General features: G+C 33.5%; 1 pseudogene; it reads left to right on the top strand.

The window, feature by feature from the left end:
• Positions 1–410: 410 nt before the first annotated feature.
• Positions 411–1,401, top strand: LOC101967327 (GPN-loop GTPase 1 pseudogene; annotated as a pseudogene).
• Positions 1,402–26,135: the final 24,734 nt, after the last annotated feature.

The following is a 26,135-nucleotide window of genomic DNA, read 5'->3' as shown; positions in this document are numbered from 1 at the left end:
TACCTATAATCTAGTCATTAAAATAACATTCTTATTTAATCATTTTCTTGATTCATAAAGACGCTGCAGATATTTCAGTGAGGAAGATAACAGGTAAAATGTAATTCATTTATAAGTGCAAACTTAGTTTTTTTAAGGCAAACATAAAGTATAACATTAAAGAAATATTATTTTAATTTTCTACATTGCTTATTATTTGATTATTTGCTTCATTCTTACAAATAAAGTGATTAACTAGTTTTCAAGAATTTGATCTAGATAAAAATGGATCTTTGCTTTTAATATGAATAAAGTAAAACTAAAACTCACACTTCTTGATGGTGTGGTCGGTAGGTCTATGGTGGATGCAGCTGAGCCTCAGGATTTGGGGTCCCTTTGGTCCTCTGTGTTTCTATTGGCATTGGGGTATGGCGGGATCCAGAAAAAACACCTTTGTACAAAAGCTCACAGGACATCTGCATTGCCAAGGCTTTCAACCATATATGATTAATTTGGACCCAGCCATTCATGAAGTTCCCTTCCCTGCCAATACAAATATTCATGACACCGTAAAGTATAAAGAAGTCATGAAACAATGTGATCTTGGGTTCAGTGGTGACATAGCAACTTCTCTCAATCACTTTGCTACCAGATCTTATAAAGAAATAAAATTTATTCAAAAGGCCCAGAATGCATCTTGCTTGATACATCTGGACAGATTGAAAAAATTCACCTCCTCAGTTTCTGGGACATTCATCATTGAGGCCCTGGCATCCTCATTTCCAACAGTGGTCATTTATATAATGGACATCTTAAGATGTACTAACCCAGTGCCCCTCATCTCTAATGCACTCTATGCCTGTAGCACCTTGTATAAAACCAAACTGCCTTTCATTTTGGTCGTGAACAACACTGACATCATTGATCATAGCTTCATAGTGGAATGGATGCAGAATTTTGAGTCTTCCCAAGATGGCTTGAATCAAGAAACTACATATGTCAGTAAACAGACTTGCTAAATAGGCCAGGTGTTAGATGAATTTTATAGCTCACTCAGGGTGGTGAATTCTCTGCTATTGTGGGCTCTATGTAGAAGTCATCAATACTGAAAAAGAATGTGAAAGGGAGTATCATTCTTATTATAAAGATCTGAAGAAATCAATGTCCAGAGAGAACAGAATAAAGAACAACTGGACTATCTTCAGAAAGAGATGGGCTCTGTAGTTTTGGACTCAGGGATTGCCAAAGACTGCATCCCCTGTGGTGAATCCCTCTCACTTGATCCTGACTTGAGGAACCTTGAATGAAGAGGATGAGAAGGTTGACAGTCATACTGATAACACTGATCAAAGAGCTACAGAAGAAAATCATAAAGAGCCAGCATTTCAGAATTTGATTCAAGCCTCAATGGCACAGTTCTGAAAGATAAACAAAAATTAGAAATTTTAGGAAATTTTACTTGTTTCTGAAAGTCCCAAATTCTGAATCTCCATGTGATGAAACTATTCTTATTTCTGATTCAGGGGTAGGATAATGAATATTTCTTTTTGGAATATCTGATTTTCTCTTTTGAGAGAAATCTCATGACTTTCATGAAATCAGATCTAGAGAAATTCTTGATATTGGCAGGTAGATGAAAATTATCGCTTGGTCTTTTCCCCTTATATTTGTGAAACGAAGGATACACCAACTGCTCTTGGAGGCTGATATTCCTTCAAGCCTGTAAGTTTAAGTTTCATCATTTGAACTCAAGTAGTTTTGCTGGCAATGGAACACAGAAAACTTACCATCCTGGTAATCACTTCAAATCTTTGTTATTAGGCTGGATCCAGAGCCTCTACTTCCTGAGCATTGTGCCCTGATAATATAACATGATTTTTTCCTTCTTTTAGTATAAAAAGAGAGGGGACACATGAGCTTGCCCAGGGAAGAAGTGGAGTCTCCTTGGCAATCACTCAACGCTGGTACAAAATGTGTCTAGGTAGCTTGTACTAGATTATAAGTTGTTGAAGAAAATAGGTAAAGCATCTGATTTCTGAATTAAAATCCTGTTTCAGATTACTTGGATAAAGAGTTTTAAATTTTAACTTTCTTCTAAGCCTCTCTGTCATGATTTCAAATTATAAAATTATATAATCACAAATGGATTCATTTTCATTCAATAGAGGCTTAAAGTCACATATCTCAATCTGTCCTGTAAGGAGGTGATATGCACTAAAGTTTCCCATGTGTATATAACCAATACCAGGTATAGAGCCAGGCTTTGTATTGTATTTTGAAATGACTACAAATTACCGTTGGAGATTTATTCAAAGGTCATGGATTTTAGTTAGGTGCACATTGCATGCATAGCAATCATTTTAAGGGTTTGCCTTGGCTAGTGTGCAGTCCAACTCATTGCTTTTTAGAGCATAGTCTCTGGACCAGAAGCATCAGCATCAGTTGGAATATTGTTAAAGGCATCTCTCAAAACCTACCAATTTGGAAGCTTTAGGAGTGGAGTTCATTGATTTTGGTACACACTGGCTGAGAAACAACTCAACACCTCAAAGAATCTATATCATAATTCCAGGCCAGGTAAATCAGGCACCAATCCTTATATGATTTCCTTTATAAAAGTATTCTAATTTTGACCACATTGTGCCTATTCTTCATACTAATTTTTTCAAAGCAATAGAAGTATTTTATTTTTTTCATTAATCATCAATTTCAGTATTCTATTCCTAGTGGGAACCAATGGTCTAAAAATTTGACTGGTTCTTTAAGGGAAAATAATTTCAAAACAAAATTCTAAAATTTTTCAATTTTTTTCTGCATTACCTTTGATCACGTTCTCTTCCTTAAAAACAAAACTATCTCCTCTATGCTGTCAGCTCTATAAGGAAAAGGTTAAATCTTAATCATATTTGTATTCCTTGCATAGGACCTAGCATACACTAAGTGCTGATTGAATGTTTGCTGAATGAAAGAATGTAATAGTTAGATGGCACATCCTTCAAGCCTTTAGGCACATGGACTGTCTGATAGCCACTTTGTTAATAAACAAGGGGAAATGAAGTTAAGACTAGAACAGGAAGAATTTAGATAAGTATGCTAAAGATTTATAATTAGCAATAATTTATAAATTATTTAACAGTTAAATTATAGCCTCATTTTATTTGCAATCACATCTTCATTCTCTGCCTGGGACACTTAAAAGCACTCAATAATGAACTAATTAAAGCTCTGCTTTTTTTTTTTTGATTTCTTAAGGAGAGGTCTGAATTTCACATGACTTGTACTATGCATTAGACAACCAAACTTTATAGCATCCATGAGCCAATTATAAAGCACACATCTTCTAAGTACCCCTAATCACTACAATGTTACATCATTGATTAATAGAAGTTGAGACTCAAATGTCAAGCAGAGAAAATTCTGTGTTGGTTGAGTAACACCAGTAAAGTTGTTTGATTTTAATGTAAAGTTGAAAGGTGTGTATTATTATTTTAAAAGCTGATCATTTATTGGCAGAAGCACAATGTGTAAGTGTGGAAAATTCTTTCAAATGAATGAACAACTGATAACCAAGAAGATAAAACAAAGGAAATAAGCAAAGCCAGTCCTAGGAAAGGTCATTCACTAAAGAGAAAAAGAAAGGAACCACTGGAAAAATACATGGTGAAAATACTTAAAAATGTGAGATAGCAGAAATATAAACATAAAGGCAAATATGATGAGGATAGATGGAATAAATTTAGGGAAGAATAGGTGGGTGAGATAAGAGGGCTCTTTGAATAAACAAAAATGCAGTTTCACCACAGACATTGGACTTTATAAGAGACTTTACAGGCAAAAGCCACTTTAACAAAAATGACTGATAGATAAGCTTTGTTGTGTTTCGTTTCCTATCAGGTGTTCATACTGGTTCTCAATGACTTGAAACAAAAATGAATCAAGTTAAATAAAATACTGGCATCTGATATTGGCATATATTTCTTTGAGTCTATTCAAGTACAGCTTTGAAGTTTAATAAACATTGCAGTACTCAGTCTTCTGCAAGATAGGTCAAATTGGTGTGATTCTTCTCAAGTGGGTAAAAAACAATGACTGTAGAGAAGAAATGAAGTAATGTCTAGTTACACAGTAAGACAAAAGTCAGAGGCAGTTCTTTGATCTCTTATTACAATTGTGATCCCTCTGTGAAGGGGGGCTTGGTTGTTGTCGAAAATTATAAAAATTTGATACCAAATAAAATGTAAAACAATAATCTGCTTTTTGTACATTTGTGCATCCCTAGCCAAAGCTGACTTTGGGTTATACATCTTATTTTTCCCGATGAAGTGCTGTGCTTGTAGCAGAAGTTGGATATGGTGGTCCTGCTGGTCATATTTGCTACCTTGTCCAATAAAGGAAAGACAAAAAAAATATCTTAAAAATTTCTAACATGACCTCAGCATAAAAAAAATTTATCTGCTAACTCCAAATTAACACCCCCTAGAGATTATAGAAAAATATATAGTCATAACTCTTATTGAGAAGTGTTAAAGTTAACAGGCTGCTACTCCTCCTCAAATACGTGTAATCCACAAACATTTCTGAGGGATATTTCTAAGAGTAAATAACTTTCAAAAAATTAAAATCTCGAAGTTGTGTCTATATTCCAACTGTTGTACTACGATTAAGGTGCATCATCTTGATTATTAATGAAGACATCAGCTAAATAGAGAAGTAAACATACACATCACTAGTAGACTCTGCTGATCCCTTCTTGTTCTTTGTATTTATTAATTTTATTGTACCTAGAGTCATTAATAGCTGGTATGCAGCTACTATAAATTGAAATACATTTATTGAAAACTTATTTCATACAAAGGCAAAATTAAGTCTTTGAAAAAATGACAAGGGATCTTGGATAATTTAGTCTATAGAATAAAAGGCTACTTTTTAAAATGATGTCATATTTGTTTTCTCCTGTAGATATATCTATTATTTATATCAGGATTAGGGTTCTCTAGAGGAACAGAATCAATAGGAAGTATAATTATAAAAAGGGAATTTATTACATTGGCTTATGTGTCCAGAAGCTAGATAGTCTTCAATGGCCAACTGCAGGCTGGAGAGCTGGCAGAATGAGTAGCTGCACATTCTAAGTGGCTAAAGACTCAGAACAAGAAGGATCAGTATTGCTACCTTAGACTGAGACCAAAGGCTTTTGAGGAATCACTGGCAGCAGAGTCTGCTTTGGAAAAGTGAAGAAGCAAGAGTCAGATATTCTTAGACAATTATAGCAGCAATCAAGAACCTTTCCAATTATTGACTGTGTTATTATTTTTTTTGATGTTTTTTGAGTTCTTTATATATTGTGGAGATTAGTGTAGTATCTGATGTGCGTGTAGTAAAGATGTTCTTCCATTCTGTAGACCCTCTCTTCACTTCATTGATAACCACCTTTGCTGAGAAGAATCTTTTAGTTTGAATCCATCCTTTTTATTAATTCTTAATTTTATTTCTTGCACTTTAGGGAATCTTGTTAAGGAAATCAGGATGTAATCCAACATGATGAAGATTTGGGCCTACTTTTTCTTCTATTAGGTGTAGAGTTTCTGGTCTAATACCTAGGTCCTTGATCCACTGTGAGTTGAGCTGGGTGCATGTTGAGAGATCTTGGTTTAATTTGATTTTGGTGCATATGGATTTCCAGTTTTCTGATCACCATTTGTTGAAGAGGCTATCTTTTCACCAATGTATGTTATTGGTGCCTTTGTTGAGTATGAGATAACTGTATTTATGTGGGTTTGTCTCTGTGTGTTCTACTCTGTACCACTGGTTTACATGTCTATTTTGTTGCCCATACCATGTTGTTTTTGTTACTATCACTCTGTAGTATAGTTTAAGGTCTGGTATTGTGATGACTACTGCTTCCTTCTTGTTGCTAAGGATTGCTTTGGTTATTCTGGGTCTCTTATTTTTTCATATGAATTCCATGATTGCTTTTCCTATTTCTATGAGGAATTTTTTTGGGATTTTAATTGGGATTGCATTAAATCTGTATAATGCTTTTGGTAGTATCGCCATTTTGACAACATTCATTCTTCTTATCCAAGAACATGGGATATCTTTCCATCTTCTAAGGTCTTCTTTGATTTCTTTCTTTAGTATTCTGTTGTTTTCATTGTAGAGATCTTTCACCTCTTTCATTAAGTTTACTCCCAAGTATATATTTTTTGAGGCTATTATAAATGGGACAGTTTTTCTACATTCTTTTCCAGAGCATTTGTCACTGATGTGCAGAAATGCCTTTGATTTATGGGTGTTAATTTTATGTCCTGCTATTTTGATGAATTCATATATTAATTATAGAAGTTTTCTGGTGAATTTTTTTTTGGATTCTCTAAGTATAGAATTATGTCAGTAGTAAAAAGAGATAGTTGAATTCATCTTTTTCTATTTGTATCCCTTGAATTTTTTTCATCTGTCTATTTGAGTTGGCTAGAGTTTCAAGGACTATGTTGAATAAGAGTGGTAAGAGAGGGCATCCCTGTCTTACAGTTCTTAGAGAAAATATCTCCAATGTTTTCCATTTAGAGTAATACTGGCCTTGGACTCAGCATAGATAGCTTTTACAGTGTTGAGGTATGTTCCTCCTATCCCTAGTTTTTCTAGTTTTCTGAACATGAGAAAGGGTATTGTATTTTATCAAAAGCTTTTACTGCATCTATTGAGATGATCATATGATTTTTATCTTTAAGTCTGTTGATGTGACAAATTACATTTATTGATTTTCTTATGTTGAAACAAACTTGCATCATAATCCAGAAAATAAATGGGCTAAGCAACTGAACAGACACTTCTCAGAAGGAGATATACAATTGATCAACTAATATATGAAAAAATGTTCAACTACTCTAGTAATTAGAGAAATGCAAATCAAAGCTGCTGTAAGATCTCATTCCAGTCAGAATGGCTATTATCAAAAATACAAGCAATATAAATGTTGGCCAGGATGTGGAGAAAAAGGTACACTCATACATTGCTGATAGGACTGAAAATTGGTGCACCCACTATGGAAAGCAATATGGAGATTCTTTGTAAAACTTGGAATGGAACCACCACCATTTGACTTACCGTATTTCATTCCTCGTTCTATACCCAAAGGGCTTAAAATTAGCATACTATCATGATACAGGCACAATGTTCATGGCAGTTCAATTCACAATAGCTAAACTGTGGAACCAGCCTAGAAACTGTGATACATATACACAATGGAATATTACTCAGCATTACAAGAGAATAAAATTGTAGCATTTTCAAGTAAATGTATGGAGTTGGAGACTATCATGCTAAAGGAAGTAAGCCAATCCCCACCCCCCCCAAAAAAAAGCCAAATGTTTTCTCTGAAAAGTGCATGCTAACCCATAGCTGGGCATGAGGAATGGGAAGAATGGAAAAATTTGACTGGGCAAAGAAGAGGGAGGCAAGGGAAGGGGCCATGGGGGTGGGAAAGATTGTGGAAGGAGTTGAACATCATTATCCTACATGCACGACTGCACATGTGGTGTGACTCTACATCATGTACAACCAGTGAAATAAAAAGTTGTGCTCCATTTGTGTACAATGAATCAAAATGCATTCTGCTATCATATATAACTAATTAGAACAAATAAAAAAACTGTTCAAAAAGAATTGAGTGTCCATTTGCTGCTGCTTCCTTTTTCTTCCAACTTTTATTCCATCCAATCCATCATCCTATTGGAGAGTGCTGCCCACACTTAAGGAGGGTCTCCTTTTCAGTTGGCTACTCCATATAACAATCATACCTAGACACACCCTCATAGACACAAATAAGCTTCTTAAACATTGGCATCTCTTAATCCAATAAAGTTAATAACTCAAATTGACCATTAGTACTTCCAAATAAATGTAATACTTTAAGCAACTATTAGTAACTGTTGACCCAGGCTTAGTGGCATATAGCTGCAAGCTCAATGACTCTGCAGGCTGAGGCATGAGGATCACAAATTCAAGGACAGCTTCAGCACATTAGCGAGGCCCTGAGCAACGTAGCAACACTCTGTCTCAAAATAAAAAATATAAAATGAAGGCTATGGATTCATCTCAGAGGTTAATTACCCCTGAGATCAATCCCTAGTACAAAAAAATAAATAAATAAAACTATTTTCAGTCATTTCCTCCATACAACAGAAATATTCTTAGTACCTCTATTAACAAACCTTTCTGAAGCATTATGTCTCGTCAATACCTGATCATTACAGGTGTGAGTATACACAGCCCAATTAAATACTTTTTAAATTAATTAAGCTCAAATTTATAGGCCTTTCAATCTAATTATTTATTCTTCAAATTTAGAAAATTTCCTACCCTAAGTATCTTGAAATATGCTAATACGGAGCAGTAGACAATAAGAAGTATTTTTTTTCTAAAACAATATCTCACTTCTCCAGAAAACAAAAATAAATTTTTTTTGTCTCCAGGCAATTGGATCTTTAATCATGATGCAGATTTGAGTATTATTATTGACATAATGGTGGTTACAAATCATGTTATATCCTAGGATGCTTACTGTCAACTGTCTTATAGATCAGTTTCTTTAAAAACATTTATGATTCTTGACGGAAACTTCAAAAAAATGTTTAACTTTGAATATTCTTAACTAACTCTCTTTTTTTCTTCTATAATGAAAACAGTCCATTTTTTTCTTTTTGAATCAAAAATGATAAATCCATCAATTGTTCAGAAGAATATAAAACTTAAAAGAATGACTTATTCTTGTTTTGTTTTTTAGTGGTGGGAACTTCTCATTAAGAGATCTGAAGCCAGCTTACCCAGCAGTGGAAGACTTGTCTTCTTTGAGGGCCTATATTTTCTTTCTTTGGAGAGTTGCATGAGAGGGAGAGTTTGCTACCTATTTGTTATCTGAGATCAGTGTTACTTGGGCCCCAAATCTCTAAGGGATTTGCCTATTCTAAAGGTTTCAATAAAATTCAGATGTTGTAAATCATTAAAAGATATTCTCTGGCTTGGTGGCCCATGCCATTAATTGCAGCCACTTAGAAGGTTGAAGTAGGAGGATTGCAAGTTCTAGGCAAGGTTTAGCAATTTAGGGAGGCCCTAAGCAATGGAGTGAGATCCTGTCTCAATAAAAGGGGAGAAGGGGTGACAACATCATTATAAATGGAAGAAAATTGAAAACATTTCCTCTAAAATCTGGAACAAGATATTCCTATTTGACATATTCCTTGAAATGCTAGCCGGAGCAATTAGACAAAAGGGGGAAAATCAAAAATTAAAGGGTTATGAATAGGAAAAGAAGAGCTCAAAATAACCTTATTTGCCAAAGATATAATTTTATATTTAGAAAAGCCAAAAAAACTTTACCAGAAAGCACTTATAAATAATTCATTAAAGTAACAGGATATAAAATTAACACCCATAAATGAATTGTGTTCCTATATTCCAATGATGAATCAGCTGAGAGAGAAATCAAGAAAACCATCCTATTCACAATAGCCTCAAAAAATATATTTGGGAATCAATCTAACAAAAGAGGTGAAAGATCTTTACAATGAAAACTAGATAACACTAAACAAAGAAATTGGAAGAAGGCCCTAGAAGATGGAAATATTTTCCATGTTCTTGGTTAGGCAGAATTAATATTGTCAAAATGGCCATACAACCAAAAGCACAATACAGATTTAATGCAATTCCTATTAAAATTCCAATGTCATTTTTCATAGAAATAGAAAAATCAATCATGAAATTTATTTAGAAAAATAAGACCCAGAATAGAAAAAGTAATTCTTAGCAAGAAAAGTGAAGCAGAAAGTATCACAATATCTCATCTTAAATTATAATACAAATCTGTAGTAACAAAAGCAGCATGGTATAGGCACATAACAAAATTTGTATAGAATTAATAGATTCCCAAGTATTTTATTTTTCTTGAGGCTATTGTAAATGGGGTAGTGTTCCTCATTTCCATTTCTGAGGATTTATCACCAATATACAGAAATGCCTTTGATTTATCGGTGTTGATTTTATATTCTTCTATTTTATGAATTCCTTTACTAGTTCTAGAAATTTTCTGGTGGAATTTTAGGGTCTTCTAGGTACGGAATCATATCATCAGCAAATAGTGCCAATTTGAGTTCTTCTTTTTCTATGTGTATTCCTTTAATTTCTTTTGTCTTTCTAATGCTCTGGCCAGTGTTTCAAGAATTATGTTAAATACAAGTGGTAAAAGAGGGCATCCCTGTCTTGTTCCAGTTCATAGAGGGAATGCTTTCAATTTTTCTCCATTTAGAGTGATGTTGTCCTGGGGCTTAGCAGAGATAGCCTTTGTGATGTTGAGCTATGTTCCTGTCAACCCTAGTTTTTCTAGGGTTTTGAACTTGAAGGGGTGCTGTATTTTGTCAAATGATTTTTCGACATCTATTGAGATGATCATATAATTCTTATCTGTAAGTCCACTGATGTGATGAATTACATTTATTGATTTCTGTATGTTGAACCAACCTTGTATCCCTGGGATGAATCCCACTTGATTTGGGTGCCTAATCTTTTTGATATGATTTTGTATTGATTTGCCAAAATTTTATTGAGAATTTTTTCATCTATATTCATTAGAGATATGGGTCTGAACTTTTCTTTTTTTTGATGTGTCTTTGCAAGATTTTGGAGTCAGGGTGATATTGGCCTCATAGAATGAGTTTGGAAGTGCTGTCTCTTTTTCTATTTCTTGAAATAAATTGAATAATATTGGTATTAGCTCTTCTTTAAAGGTCTTGAAGAACTAGGCTGTGTATCCATGAGGTCCTGGGCTTTTCTTGGTTGGTAGACTTTGATAGTGTCTTCTATTTTGTCACTTAAAATTGATATGCTTAAAGTGTGATATCATCTAGATTCAATTTGGGCAAATTATATGACTCTAGAAATCTGTCGATGCCTTTGATATTTTCTAACTTATTGGAGTACAAGTTTTCAAAATGATTTCTAATTATCTTCTGTATTTTTGTAGTGTTTGTTGTGATATTTCTTTTTATATCATTTATGTTAGTAATTTGAGTTTTCTCTCTCCTTATCTTCATTAGCATGGCTAAGGATCTGTCAATTTTGTTTATTTTTTCAAAGAACCAACTTTTTGTTCTGTCAGTTTTTTCAATTGTCTCTCTTGCTTCAGTTTTATTGAATTCAGCTCTGATTTTAATTATTTCCTGTTTTCCACCTCTTTTGATGTTGATTTGTTCTTCTTTTTCTAGGGCTTTGAGATGTAAAGTTAAGTCATTTATTTGTTTACTTTTTATTTTTTTTTTAAGAAATGAACTCCATGCAATAAACTGTCCTCTTAGAACTGCTTTCATAGAGTCCCAGAGATTTTGATATGTGTTATCTGTGTTCTCATTCACCTCTAATTCTGATCAAAATTCAATGACATTCTTCATAGAAATAAAAAAGTAATCATGGAATTCATCTGGAAAAATAAGAAACCCATAATAGCTAAAGCAATCCTTAGCAGGAAGAGTGAAGCAGGTAGCATCAGTATACCAGACCTTAAACTAAACTACAGAGCAATAGTAACAAAAACAGCATGGTATTTGGCACCAAAACAGACTGGTAGACCAATGGTACAGAATAGAGGACACAGAGACTAACCCACAAAAATACAACTATCATATATTAGACAAAGATGCCAAAAACATGCAATGGAGAAAAGATAGCTTCTTCAACAAATGGTTCTGGATAAAACTGGAAATCTATATGCAACAAAATGAAATTAAACCCTTATCTCTCAGCATGCACAAAATTCAACTCAAAATGAATCAAGGATTTAGGAATAAAGCCAGAGATCCTGAGTCTAATAGAAGAAAAAATAGGCTATAATCTCCATCAAGTGAGATCAGGCCCAATTTTTTATAAGACTCCTTTGGTGCAAGGATTAAAATTAAGGATCAATAAATGGGATGAACTCTAACTAAAAAGTTTCTTCTCAGCAAAAGAAATAATCTGTGAGGCGAATAGGGAGCCTGCATCTTGGGAGCAAATTTTTACCCCTCACACATCAGATAGAGCACTAGTATCTAGTGTATATAAAGAACTCAAAAAGTTAAACACCAAAAAAAAATTAATAAATGGGCCAAGAACATGAATAGACATTTCTCAGATGATGATATATAATCAATCAACAAATATATAAAAAAGGTTCATCATCACTAGCAATTAGAGAAATACAAATTAAAACCACTCAAAGATTTCATCTCACTCCAGTCAGAATGGCAGCCATTATGAAGACAATCAACAATAAGTGTAGGCGAGGATGTGGGGGAAAAGGTACACTCCACATTGCTGGTGGGACTGCAACATGTTGCAGGGATTATGAAAAGCAGTATGGATATTTCTTGGAAAATTGTGAATGGAACCACTATTTGACCCAGATGTCCCTCTCCTTAGTCTATACCCAAAGGACTTAAAACTAGCATACTACAGAGACACAGCCTCATCAATGTTTATAGCACCACAATTCACAATAGCTAAACTATGGAACCAAACTCAATGTCCTTCAGTAGATGAATGGATAAAAAATGTGGCATATATACACAGTGGAATATTACTTAACAATAAAAGATAATAAAATCATGGCATTTGCAGTAAATGGATGGTGTTGGAGAAGATAATTCTAAGTGAAGTTAGCCAATCCCCCCAAAATGTTCCAGGATGGTGGAATGTAATGATCATAATCATCCAAAGTACAGGTATGAAGACACAAATTAGTGTGAATAAACTTTGTATAAAACCAGAGATATAAAAAAATGTGCTCTATACATGTAGTAAGGATTTTAATGCATTTCACTGTTATATATAAATTTTAAAAAAAAGATCAATGGGACAGAAGACAGAGACATACCCACATAAATACAGTTATCACATATTAGACAATGGTGTCATAATATACATTGGAAAAAAGATAGCCTCTTCAACAAATGTGGTTGGGAAAATTGGAAATTCATGTGTAGTAGAATGAAATTGAAATCCTAACTCTTACCCTTCACAAAACTCAACTCAAAGTAGATTAAGGATATATGCATTAGAGCAGAGACTCTGCATCTACTAGAAGAAAAGTAGACCCAAATCTCTACCATGTCAGCTTAAGAACCAAATTCCTCAATAAGATTCCTAAAACACACGAAGTGAAATCAAGAGTCAATAAATGGCATGTAATCAAACTAAAACCTTTATTCACAGTAAAGAAAACAATCAAGAACATGAACAGAGAGCCTACAAAATAGGAGAAAATCTTTACCACCTGCACCTCAGAGCATTAATCTCAAAGATATACAAAGAACTCAGAAAACTTAACACCCCTCACCTCCAAAATAATCCAATCAATAAATGGGCAAAGGAACTGAACAGGTAATTCACAAAAAAATACTATGGGTCAAAAAATATATGAAACAATGTTCAACATCTTGGACAATTAGAGAATTGCAAATTAAAACTACACTGATAATTACTCTCACTACAGTTAGAATAAAAGAAATTATCAAGAATATAAGTAACCATAAATGTTGGTGAGGATGCAGGGAAAAGGGAATGCTCCTACATTATTGAAGGGACTGCAAATTGATTCAAGCAATCTGGAATGCAGTGTGTAGATTTCTCAGAAACCTAGGAATGGAAGCACAATTTGAACCCAGTTATCCCACTCCTCAGTTTATATTCATAATCAGCATATTGCAGCAATGCAGCTACATCAATGTTTATAGCACCTCAATTCATAATAGCCAATTATGAAATCAACCTAGATGCTCTTCAAGAGATGAATGGATAAAGAAAAGATGGTATATATACACAATGGAATATTATTCATTCATAAGGAAGAATGGAATTATGGTATTTTCTGGTAAATGTATGAAACTGAAGAATATCATGCTAAGTTAAATAAGTCAGTCCCCCAAAGCAAAGGCCAAATGTTCTCTCTGATACGTGGATACTAACCCACAACAAGGAATGGTAGGGAGGGGAAGAATATAATTTTATTGGATTAGACAGAGGGAAATGAAGAGGAGGGGAAAAGGAAGGGAATAGGAAAGAGAGAAGGATGAATTGAACATAATTTTTCTATCTTTATATAGGAATACATGACAATAAGAATGGATTCTTTGTTAGAATAAATTATACTCTATGTATGTATAATGTCAAAATACACTCTAATTTTCTATATATGTTAAAAAAAATAAAAATGGTGCTGGGGAGGGATGGGGGGGTGAGGATGTAGCTAAGAGGTAAAAAAAAAAATGTCACTGAGTTCAATACCCAGTAACTTACAAAACACACACACACACACACACACACACACACACACACACACACGCACACACTTCCTGAAGTATATATTTATTTTCAAAGCACCTATCAGTACATGTCTTTTGAAACCAGAATATTTTTACTATTGTTATTTTAATTTTTTAACCATTATCATTTGGCTTATTAGCAGAGTCAGTACAACATAGACACCTGATAAAAGATGAAAAACTAGTAGAAAGATTTTGGAAATAAAACCTAGAACCCTAATATCTCCATTTATTAGGTTTAGGTGATTTGTTTTTTGGAAAAATTTAATTGCAACATCAAATATCATTCTTTTGAGGACAGGGGAAACACATTTTTATAAGAAACCTTACGAGTGAAATAGAAAATGGGTGTCTTTTTTCTTTTTTTCTGCTATAATAGAATATTATAGGCTGGGTAATTAAAAAGATTAGAAATTTATTCCCCTGAATTTCTAGAAGATGGAAATGCCAAGATCAAGGCCTGTCCTCTGGTGAAGGCATTCTTGCTACATTTCCCTGTGGTGGAAGTCAAGATGAGAGAATATAAAAAAAAATAAAAAATGAAAAACAGAAGAAAGGGAAGTAACTTTGACATTTAATAAGGAACATGCTCCCACAATAATAGAATTAATTAATTCATTGGAACAAAACCTTATAACTTAATAACATCTTAAAGACCCTACCTCTTAATACTGTTGCTGCAGTAACTAAATTTTAACATGAGTTTTGAAGGGGAAAATAGTAATTTTAAAGTAGTTATATTTATTTGTCTTTTTTCTTCCCCAAATGGAAGGTTTGTCTCTCATTAAATTATAAATTTCATTGGAGTAGTCTCAAAGGAGTCCTGGTTTTTGTTGCAAACAGCATGTCAAGTGCTGTCATATTGCTTGCCTTGTTTGCATCATAGGACTAGTTTCTGAACTGTATATTCTTGTATTGCATTTCAGTTCTGGGTCCTTGATGATACTGAGTAGTCAAAGTTGTTTTATTTCACTACAAGTAGCAGATGGGATTCATGGAATGAGTAGAACTTGGATTCTGTGTGTTTTTTTTAATGCTTTCAATAGAGCATTATATTTATACATTATAGTTGAGTTAATTTCAACATGATCATGTTTACATGGAATTTAATTTACTAAAGTTAGGTCCCCAGTGACTTACTTTTCCCTCCCCTCATTTCTCTCTTTATTCCTTTTCCTCCTCCCTACTGGCCATTCTTCTGTTTATTTATTTATTTTTTAAATTAGTGCTTTATGGAATAACAAAGTTGAAATTTACTGTGCTATGTTTTTACATGTTCATAACATAATTTTGTCAAATTAATTTCTCATTTCCTCCCCTTTCCCATTCTTTCTTTAATTCATTTGGCTTATTAGCAGAGTTAGTATAACTCTTATAAAATCCAGCCTCCCACCTCTCCCCCATTTTTTTTTATTAATTTGCTTCAACTTCCACATATGAGAGGAAACATTTGACATTTGACTTTACGGGTCTGACTTACTTCATATAACATGATGTTTTGCATTTCCATCCTTTTACCAGTAAATGCCATGATTTCATTCTTCTTTACAGTTGAGTAATACTCTGTTGTGTGTGTGCATGTATGTGTGTGTGTGAATTTCTTTAGACAAATTTTTAGTTTTTATGCCCACTTAGTGATCTGATTTTTTTGATATTAAGCTTTTTGAGTTCTTTATATATATTCTGGATATTAATCGTCAGTCAGAGGAGTAGCTTGCAAAGATTTTTGCCCATTCTATAAGCTCTTTCTTCGTGCTATTAATTATTTTTTACTAATTTCTTTTATTTATATATGACAGCAGAATGTATTACAATTCATATTACACATATAGAGGACACATTTTCATATGTCTGGTTGTATACAAAGAATATTCACACAAATTTGTGTCTTCATACATGTACTTTGTATAATGATGTCTATCACATTCTACCATCGTTGGTGAAGTGTGTTATTAATTATTTAGTTTGCTGAGCAGAAATTTTAAATTTGATGTCATCTCACTTATTGACTCTTTGTGTAATTTCTTGAACTTCAGGGACTTTTTAAAGGGGTTTGTTGCCTGCACCAAAATGTTGGATTGTTGACCCTCTGTATTTTTTTCCTAGCAGTTGCAATATTTCTGGTCTAATTTCTGAGTCTTTGATTCACTTTGATATGATTTTTGTTCAGGGTAAGATTAGGATCTAGATTCATTCTTTCATATATGGATATCTAGTTTTCTCAGCATGATTTTTTAAAAAGGGTATCTTTTCTTCAACATATATTTTGGCATCTGTATTATGTATCAGATGAGTATAAGTATATGGACTTGTCTCTGTGTACTCCACTGGTTTTCAAATCTACTTTGATGCCAGTACTATGATGTATTGTTATTATAGCTCTTTAGTATAATTTTCGATATTTATTGTGAAACCTCCAGTATCACTCTTCTTGCTCAGAATTTCATTGGCTATTCTAGATTTTTATTCCTCCATATAGGATTTATTTCTAGTTCTGTGAAAAAAAGCATCATTGGTATTTTCATAAAGATTGCATTGGATCTATATAAGACTTTTAGTAATATGGTTATTTTGACAATTTTAATTCTGCTTCAAGAACTATATTGAATTGGAATTGTGAAAGTGGATGTTCTTGTCTTGTTCCTGATTTTAGAGGACCTTCTTTGAGTTTTTTTTTTTTGGTTGTTCACAACATTAAAAATCTCTTGACATATCATATTTCATACATTAGATTGAAGTGGGTTATGAACTCCCAATTTTACCCCAAATGCAGATTGCAGAATCATGTCGGTTACACAGCCACAATTTTACATAATGCCCTATTAGTAATTGTTGTATTCTGCTACCTTTCCTATCCCTTACTATCCCCCCCTTCCCTCACATCTTCTCTCTCTACCCCATCTACTGTAATTCATTTCTCTCTTTGTTTGTTTTCCCATTCCCCTCACAACCTCTTATATGTAATTTTGTATAGCAATGACAGTCTCCCTTCATTTCCATGCAATTTCCCTTTTCTATTCCTTTCCCTCCCATCTCATGTCTCTGTTTAATGTTAATCTTTTCTTCCTGCTCTTCCTCCCTGCTCTGTTCATAGTTGCTCTCATTATATCAAAGAAGACATTTGGTATTTGTTTTTTAGGGATTGGCTAGCTTCACTAAGCATAATCTGCTCTAGTGCCATCCATTTCCTTGAAAATTCCATGATTTTGTCATTTTTTAGTGCTGCGTAATATTCCATGATGTATAAATGCCACATTTTTTTTTTTTATCCATTTATCTATTGAAGGGCATCTGGGTTGGTTCCACAGTCTAGCTATTGTGAATTGCCTTCTTTGAGTTTTTTCCATTCAGAATACTATTGAGTTTGGGTTGTCATATATATCCATTAGAATGTTGCGGTCTCTTTCTTCTATTCCTGGTTACTCCAATATTTTTCTCATTATTGTGTGCTGAATTTTATCTCAGGCCTTTTGTTCATCCATTGATATAATCATTTAATTTTTGATATAATCATTTAATTTTTGTGTGCTTATATGGTGAATTATGTTTATTGATTTGCATATGTTGAATCAATATTGCATCCCTAGTATATAAACCAATTGATCATTTTATATTATCTCCTTGAAATGTTTTTGAATTGCATTTGCCAATATTTTATTAAGAATTTTTGAGTGTTCATCAAGGATATTGGTTTGTAGTTTAATTCCCTTGATGTCTGGTTTTGTGTGGTTTTCATATCATAGTTATAAACGCTTCATAAAATACATTTGGGAGTGTGCCTTCCTTTCTATTTCATGGAATAATTTGAGAAAGATTGGTGTCAGTTCTTTCTTAAAATGTCTGGAAGAACTTAACTGAGAGTCCATTCATTATTGGTCTTTACTTTGTTGGAAGGCTTTTAATTGCCATTTCAATATCATTAGTTGATATTGGTCTGATAGGTTTTCTGTAACATCTTGTTTCAATTTGGGCAGGTCATGTGTCTAGAAACTTATCAGTGGCTTCTAGATCTCTATTTTTTTTTGCAGTATATATTTTCCAAATTGTTTCTAAAGATCCTTCAGATTTCAGAAGTATCTGGGGTTGTATTGCATTTTTCATCTCTAATTTTTATCAATTTGAGTCCTCTCTCTTCCTTTTATTTAATATTTCTAAGGTTTTTCCAATCTTTTTAAAGAACCAACTCTTTGTTTCATTGATACTGTGCATTTTTAAATTCTCAATTTCATTAATTTCTACTCTGAACTTAATTATTTTTTAAGTTAATTATTTTCTCTGATTTTAGAATTAGCTTTTTCTTCCTTTTCTAAGGCCTTGAAGTATAGCATAAAATTATTTATTTGGAATCTTCATGTTGTTTCAATTTAGGCACTAAAAAATATCTAAATTCTAACTCACTATTGTTAGAACTGCTTCCATATGGTTCTGGAGATTTTGAAATGTTCTGTCTCTCTTTTCCTTTGTTTCTAAGAATTCCTTAATTTCTTTTCCCATTTCTTCTATTATCCATTTCACATTTAAAAGGGTAGTTATAAGGATTTATGTGTTTTGTGTAATTTTTCTTGTGGTTATTTCTATTTTCATTCCATTGTGATCTCATGGGATGGATAGGATTACATCAATTTTTTTTTTGCATTTGTTAAGATTTATGTTGACCTAGAAGATGGTCTACTTTGGAAACTGTTTTGTGACCTGATGAGAATAAAATTAATTCAGCTCTTTTTTTGGGTGAAATATTCTGCTGATGTTTATTAGGTACATTTGATTTATAGTATTATTTGTTTGGAAATATCTTTATTGACTTTATATGTGGATTATCCATTTATTGATGAAAGTATCATGTTAAAATAATGCAGTATAATTGCATTGAAATATACCTGGGACTTAATGTTAGAAAGTATTTTTATTTAGATAAAATTAGATGCATAAATATTTGGGGCATAAATATTTACTATCATATCTTTTGTTGCATTGTTCCCTTTGCTAGTATGTAGTGGCATTTTTTTGTTCCTTCTGATTAATGTTTGCTTAATTTTGATTAATTTTTGCAAAACCTGTTTTGTCAGATATAAGATTAGCTACTCTTGCTTTTATCACACTTTATTTTCATGGAATATTTTTTCCATTCTTTTACCTTTAATCTATATGTGTCTTTTTCTATGAGTCTCTTGCAAATATCATATAGTTTGATCATATTTTTAATCCATTCTTCCAATCCATGTCTTTTAATTGGTGAATTGAGATCATTTACATTCAATGTTATTATAAATAGAGGTTTGTTGTTTTCTGACATTTTGTTTTGTTTGTTATATTTAATTAACTCTTGGTTTTCATTTAGTTTGTTGGTCTTCTAGAATGTTTCATTCATTTATGAAATTTTTGATTTGTTTTTGAGTGCTTTTTGTGTAATATATCTTTAAATATTTTTTCTATTGCTGGCTTAGTGGTAATGAATTATTTTTGTTTATCCTTATGTTGCAAATTGTTTATTTCTTCATCAATTCTGAAAGATAGCTTTGTTTGATACAGAAATCTTGATGTGCAATTGGTTTCTTTAAGAGTTTTGAATATTTCATTCTGAGCCATCCTTGATTTTAAGGTTTGATTTGTGATTTTAGGAGAGAGCCTTATTGATTTCCTTTAAATATTACCTAATGTTTTTCTCTTGCAGCTTTTAATATCCTTTCCTTATTTTATATGTTAGACATTTTGATATGTCTAAAAGACTTTCTTTTTTGATCTTGCCTATTTTGGGTTTGACATACAACCTGTGTATGGATGTTCATCCCATTTCTAAGGATAGGAATATATTTTGCTACTATTTCACTGAAGAGAATCTTAATGCTTTTAGCCTGTATCTCCATGTTATGTTCTACTCCATGAATCTCAAATTTAGTCTCTTGATGTTGTATCAGATTTTTTGTATATTCTAATCATGATATTTTATTTATTTATTCTTTCCTTATTGCACGCAGAGAATTAAAATTCATATAACCTGTCTGAAAGGCCTGAAGTTCTGTCTTTGAGGCCCGAAGTTTGATTTTTCTAGGCAATATAAGCTGATTCTGGTATTTGCAAGTGAATTTTTAATTTAATTCACTGTGCCTTTCATTTCCAGTCTGATTTATTTCTTTTCAGGGTATCTATTTTCTTTTTAAAATGGTCTTTCACCCTCTGTATTTGTTCTCTTAATTAATTTCTTAGATAATCTTTTGGTTCATTGAACATTTTAGTCATTCACTTTATAGTTTTTCTCTAGAATTGCAACTACTTTGATATATGTAAGTTCCTTTGTTGAGGTAGAGTAAATTTAAGGAGGAGATTTGTTTGCATAGTTCCTCATATTTTCAGAGGTCTTAAACATGTGCATCTGTTGAGATGGATACCTTTTCTTTTTTTATAATATTGTTATTTGTGGTGTAGTTAAATTTTTATTCTAGGGACTTCTCTTTTTTTTTCCTGCTATGTGAGTAGATGTACCAAAATGGAACCTGAGTTATCCCTTGATTATCATTTCCATTGGGGCTTGGTAATTTATTTTGGATTTTTCTCTCCCCTGTTCTCTGTGTTAAAGTATTGTTGGAGGTTCAGTGGGGCTAATTTGTGAAGTGAGGGTCACTGTTGCTGAAAGACCCCCGAGACTCCAACCCAGAATGGAACACGCGAGTCACTGGATGCAATCAGCAGGAGGGTTTATTCTCACATAGGCGCCTATGGATGCAAAGCAGAACCTCGGCCGTAGCCTAGGCAGCTTGCATACATGGGCTCGGGGTTACAGGATTTTTATAGGTTGCAAGGGACAAGATTCCAGCTTAGCACAGTAACAGCTATTTCATTGGCCCCCGCTCAAGCTCCCCTAAAAGTGGTCACAGGGGGGCAAAGTGGTTTTGGAGACCCCACCCACGTGTTCCTATTTTTGTCCTCTTTTGCTCAAGTTTGCCCCTCTGGAACATCTCGTGGTTTCTTAACTGTCTGGGACATCTTGCGGTTGCTTTGTGCAAGACTTGAGGGGGCTATGTGCTGCTGGGGGAGTTTTGACATGAGGGTGTTAACATATGGGTTACAACATGGGGGGTGTGGGGCATGGGTTGCTGTTAGGAGGAAGCATCTTGTGACTGCAGAGCAAAAGGTTATATTTCTTAACATTAAGCTTAAGGCTTTGAGGCTGGGGTCTTTCATTGCCTGGTTGGTTTGTGAGTTTTGCTCAGCAGGAGGATCTCTACCTTGTGAACTTACAGAGTCATAATCACTTCCCAGCCCCTCTTAAAGAAAGGGAAATCAAGGGATAGAAATAATGTTAGCAAGTGATATACAGCTTTAAAATAAATATCTGGTGTGTATTCTGACATCTGAAACACTAATTATTTCCCCTATAGGTGAAGGGTGGGCTCAGAATTTAACATTACTACCAACAATAAACCAACAGGAACCAGATCAGAGATTAAACAGCAGGTGTTCATTATGTGATTCACTATATTAATAGTTACAGTATTATGAATTGGGTAGGAATTACATAAATTATATAACTATCAGATAATAAAATCATAGTTCCTTAAGTGAAGAAAAAGTAGTGTAGAAAGGCAATAGAAATTTGAAATATTTAAAAAGTGAACAGAAGGGAAGAATGAGTGGGGTACCAGATGACAACTAAAAAGAAAGAGGAATAAAAATAACCAAGAATAATAAAATAATGAAAGTGTGAAAGAGGAAACAGGCAAATTTGGTTATTAGTGGGGAAACTGAGTGAAGAAAGGGTAGTAATAGGAAAAAAAAAAGCTGCAAACAAACAATGAAAATCAAACCAGATGAAACTCATATAATATTTTTACCATACCAAAGTCAAAAATAAATAATAAACAGGTGAAGAAGAAATCAATTTAAATAAAGTAAATGTTATATGAATATATATATATATATATATATATATATATATCTTTATACATTCTTGAACTTATCAGTACAGCAAGAACACACACATGAATGCGCGCGCGCACACACACACACACAATCATGCAGAATAAAACAAATCAGAAATAAATTTTAAAAATGTAAAAACCTAACATTGAAAAAGGCAAAGACAGTATGGAAAAAATTCATAACAATAAATAAAGGGCTTATTTCTGCTGTGTTGGCCAAAACTGTTGGCAAGGATTGATGTTCATTGTTTATGAAATTGTGCCATTCTTTGCATTTCTTTTAGGTTCTATAACCCTTGGGTCAACGACTGGAGTTGTTAAATCCCACTTCTCTGTGTTTCTCATAAAGCTGCCAGCCCATTGTGTCCTCGAGGCAAAGCTGGTTGTAGTAGCTCTCGGATTTCTGCCTCACATTATAAGATAGGATAGACCAGGGAATACTGACAAATGATGTACTTCATAGTGGGGCTTGTGCAAAGTTCTAAGTTGGAAGTTGCAGCAGCTGGGGTTTAGTCTTGGCTGTTCTTGGAAGTCTGTCAGAGTGTATTTGTGATTAGACCCACACCCTCTGTTGCTGGGCAGATGCCAATCTCTGCTGCATGTCTAGTCTCAGGGACCTCCTGAAAATTCCACTTTTAGGGAATCTAAAACTTCACAGATATCACATATTATACTGCCATGGATGTGAATTATCCAGGATCCGACCTGGAGTGCAAATGCATTTGTCTGAACAGTTCCTGGCATCCTCCCAGTTTCTAGTATGGGATACCAGCATCAAAGGGAGCTGTCTGCACTTGGTAACCCCAGCCAGGATCACCCTAGGCACACTCTTCTCTGCACCCTTTTCAATCACAGAGGTTCAGGCACATGCTGGATCATACAAGAGGCAATTTGGAATTGGGTTCTTGGATGAGTAGCTCAAATGAAATAATTTAGCTTCTAGGCCCATTTCCAGCAAAGGCCCTAGAAGGGTGCTTTGTAATAAATTGAACAGAGCTATAAAACCCATGCTTTTCACACATGGGTTTGCTATACTTTCTTACCTCCCCAAATCAGTGTAAACAGAAACTGTTTATAATCACTGATTTCCCCTTAGAGAGAATGGAGGAACTCATGTTACTGGACTTCTGAACCCCTAAATATCTGAAGAAAGCTGAAAAAAAAAAACCCTAGCCAATAGTTTTGCTTATGTTGCATCTACTAGCCACCAACCTACCTGCAATATCATATCTCCAGGCCATTTCCAGAAAAAAATTCTTGGCTATCTGCTGCTTAAATTGGTATGGAAGTGCTTATATAGGCTTATAGGGACACAAACTGCATTCAGGTATTTCCTCAATTATATACTATAATTAAAAGCCTCCATTAAAGCACCTGAGAGGTATCACAGAAACAATAATGCACTAAGAATCCTTAAGTGATCTATTTCCAAGTATGCTTCTTGAAGAGAGGAGTGAGGGCTAATAAGAAGAGCTAAGGCTTAGCACAACCAAGTATTGTACTAAGCATTGTAATGCCACATACCAGTTAATTTTAAATAGACCAATAAGGTAAATTCTGAAGATCCTGAACCCTGGCTGAAGTTAAAAAAAAAAATTCCCTAAGTCATACACTTTGAATTTTTCTCATAGTACCTAACTTGGAGCCACCTCAAATCTGGCATTCAATTTCTATCAATTGAATTTTATTTACTGAACCCTCATCTCAAACAACTGCAACCTAAAGCCCATAGGAAAATAATATAGGATCTGGGACAATTTTCTCCATTGAAGACAAGGTGTGTCCTTCATGAGTCTCATATTTATTTTGTCTTGACACTACACCCATAATTTCTCATTCATTTTCAAACCAGTGTAACATATTAAAACATTTTGCTAACCCCTTCCTCTTTAAGATGGCTACATGTCAATCCTTTCCAAATAGATACCTGCTCAGCTCTTCTCCATTTCTACTGGTTATAGGACAAAAGGAAATAGACTTGAAGCTACCCCATAAAATTCTGAGGTTACATTAGAGAAATGGTTTCCTGAAAGTGATAATGGTGAAAAACTAAATGGTGCACCAAGGTTGATGATGCAGCAGGTTATTCATTAATGAAAGGAGTGATCCTTATAAATCCTATGCAGCCAAGCAAAGTGTAGGCAAGGTCAACATGGCAATAAAGACTTCTGGTGGCTTCATGGGCACTGAATGCTATGTTTATCACATATATCAAATGGAACATTAAAAACAGTCTGATAACTTGCTAATATTCTTGCATGGCCATTTTGTACTGAGTATGTGCTCAGGAAAAGGTAAACCTTGGTGAACAACATAGACACAGTTACTGCTCTCACAAAACATATGTAGTGGGATGTTTGGGTGAAAATATCTTCCATGAAATTTTGAGATTTTAATATCCTCTCATGAAATTTTCATTTGATTAAAGAAAAAAATCTAATTCAAAAATTCTAAATTATGTAGTAATTCACTGAGTCTTCAGTATATTTTAAAATTATGCCCAGGATAAATAAATTCAGCTTTTCATTAGCCACTCCTATTTTACTCATAGCGACTTCACTGACTTCACTTTCAGTTCAAAAGCAACTTCAACATGCATATTTTAGTACCAAACATCACATAATGAGTGTTTAGAAATCTCACAAGTTCTAACTTTACAAATGTAAAATGCTGTTATATTGACAAGTGTAGGAAGTGGATAGTCCATATCAAAGAAAACTTGCCTGTTGACATGTTTGTGCAAGGTAAAAACTTCTTATGTAAGTGCATATCATTTCAAAAGGCTGCCTTATGTATAATGCAGTCAATATTGTTTAATTAAAGGATGATACTATTGATTCTAATTAACCGAAATTGCTTACCTCATTAGTTTCCAGTTCATATGTGTTCCCAGAGACAGGATGATTTAGTGATTGTAATCCTACTCTCAGTACATGGGTTAGAGATGCCTATTAAAAAATGCTAACTCTGGCACTCTGGTTTTGAGTTGCCTTGCACTTGTGATGAATGAATAATTCTGCTTATATAAATATAATTTTAAAATGATACATTATGTAAGTATGCATCCTAAATGTGTAAACATGGGATTTTGGACAATTGAATTATTAAATGCTATAATAATTCTATTACTAAAAAACAAACAAACAAACAAACAAACAAAAACATGGGACCGTCATCAATGCTAGATTCTAATGTATATTGAGTGGATATTTTTCATTTTAAATGATCTATCAAAAGCTCTGTGCTTTAGTTCTGTGACCTGACATTTATTAAGCACAGGGTTTTATACAAACATTGAATCTAATTTTTCTACCTCAGGGACTACGTATAGAGATATATCTACTGCAGGGACTATGAAAAGACATAATTTTAGGTAATAAAACACAGAAATCTTGTTTGTTTTTAGTCAGGCATGCAAGAGTTAATGTTTGGTGATGGTTAAATGCTAATAAGAAAGGATAATAAAGTACTTTGTTGACCATTTAAAGATCATATACGAGGCCTTCCAGAAATGCTGGAACTGTGGAAATGAGGGTGAAATGAAGCATTAATATGATTTGAACATCTACTTGCCACAGTGTAGAGATACTCAGCACTCTGTGATTATGAGCTCATGTAATCCTCACAAGATCCAGGAGTGTAGAGTGCAGTTGTCTCTATTGTGTGAATATAAAACAGAGATTTATATTTGAAGCTTAAGTAACTTGCTCTGAATAGTATGAATATTAAATTATAATTATTATTTACTATAGACAAAATGCTTTCCTTTTCTGCATTGGGGAGTACTGGCATTGAAAACTAACTTAAAATTAGAGTATAAACTATTTTTGTACCTAGCCAAGAAGGAGAAAAGCAAATGACATGAAAAATATTCTTATACATGGAAATACAC

Source organism: Ictidomys tridecemlineatus, chromosome 4 (assembly GCF_052094955.1).
Source record: "Ictidomys tridecemlineatus isolate mIctTri1 chromosome 4, mIctTri1.hap1, whole genome shotgun sequence".
Classification (NCBI taxonomy): Eukaryota; Metazoa; Chordata; class Mammalia; order Rodentia; family Sciuridae; genus Ictidomys; species Ictidomys tridecemlineatus.
This window is presented reverse-complemented; position numbering and strand designations above follow the sequence as displayed.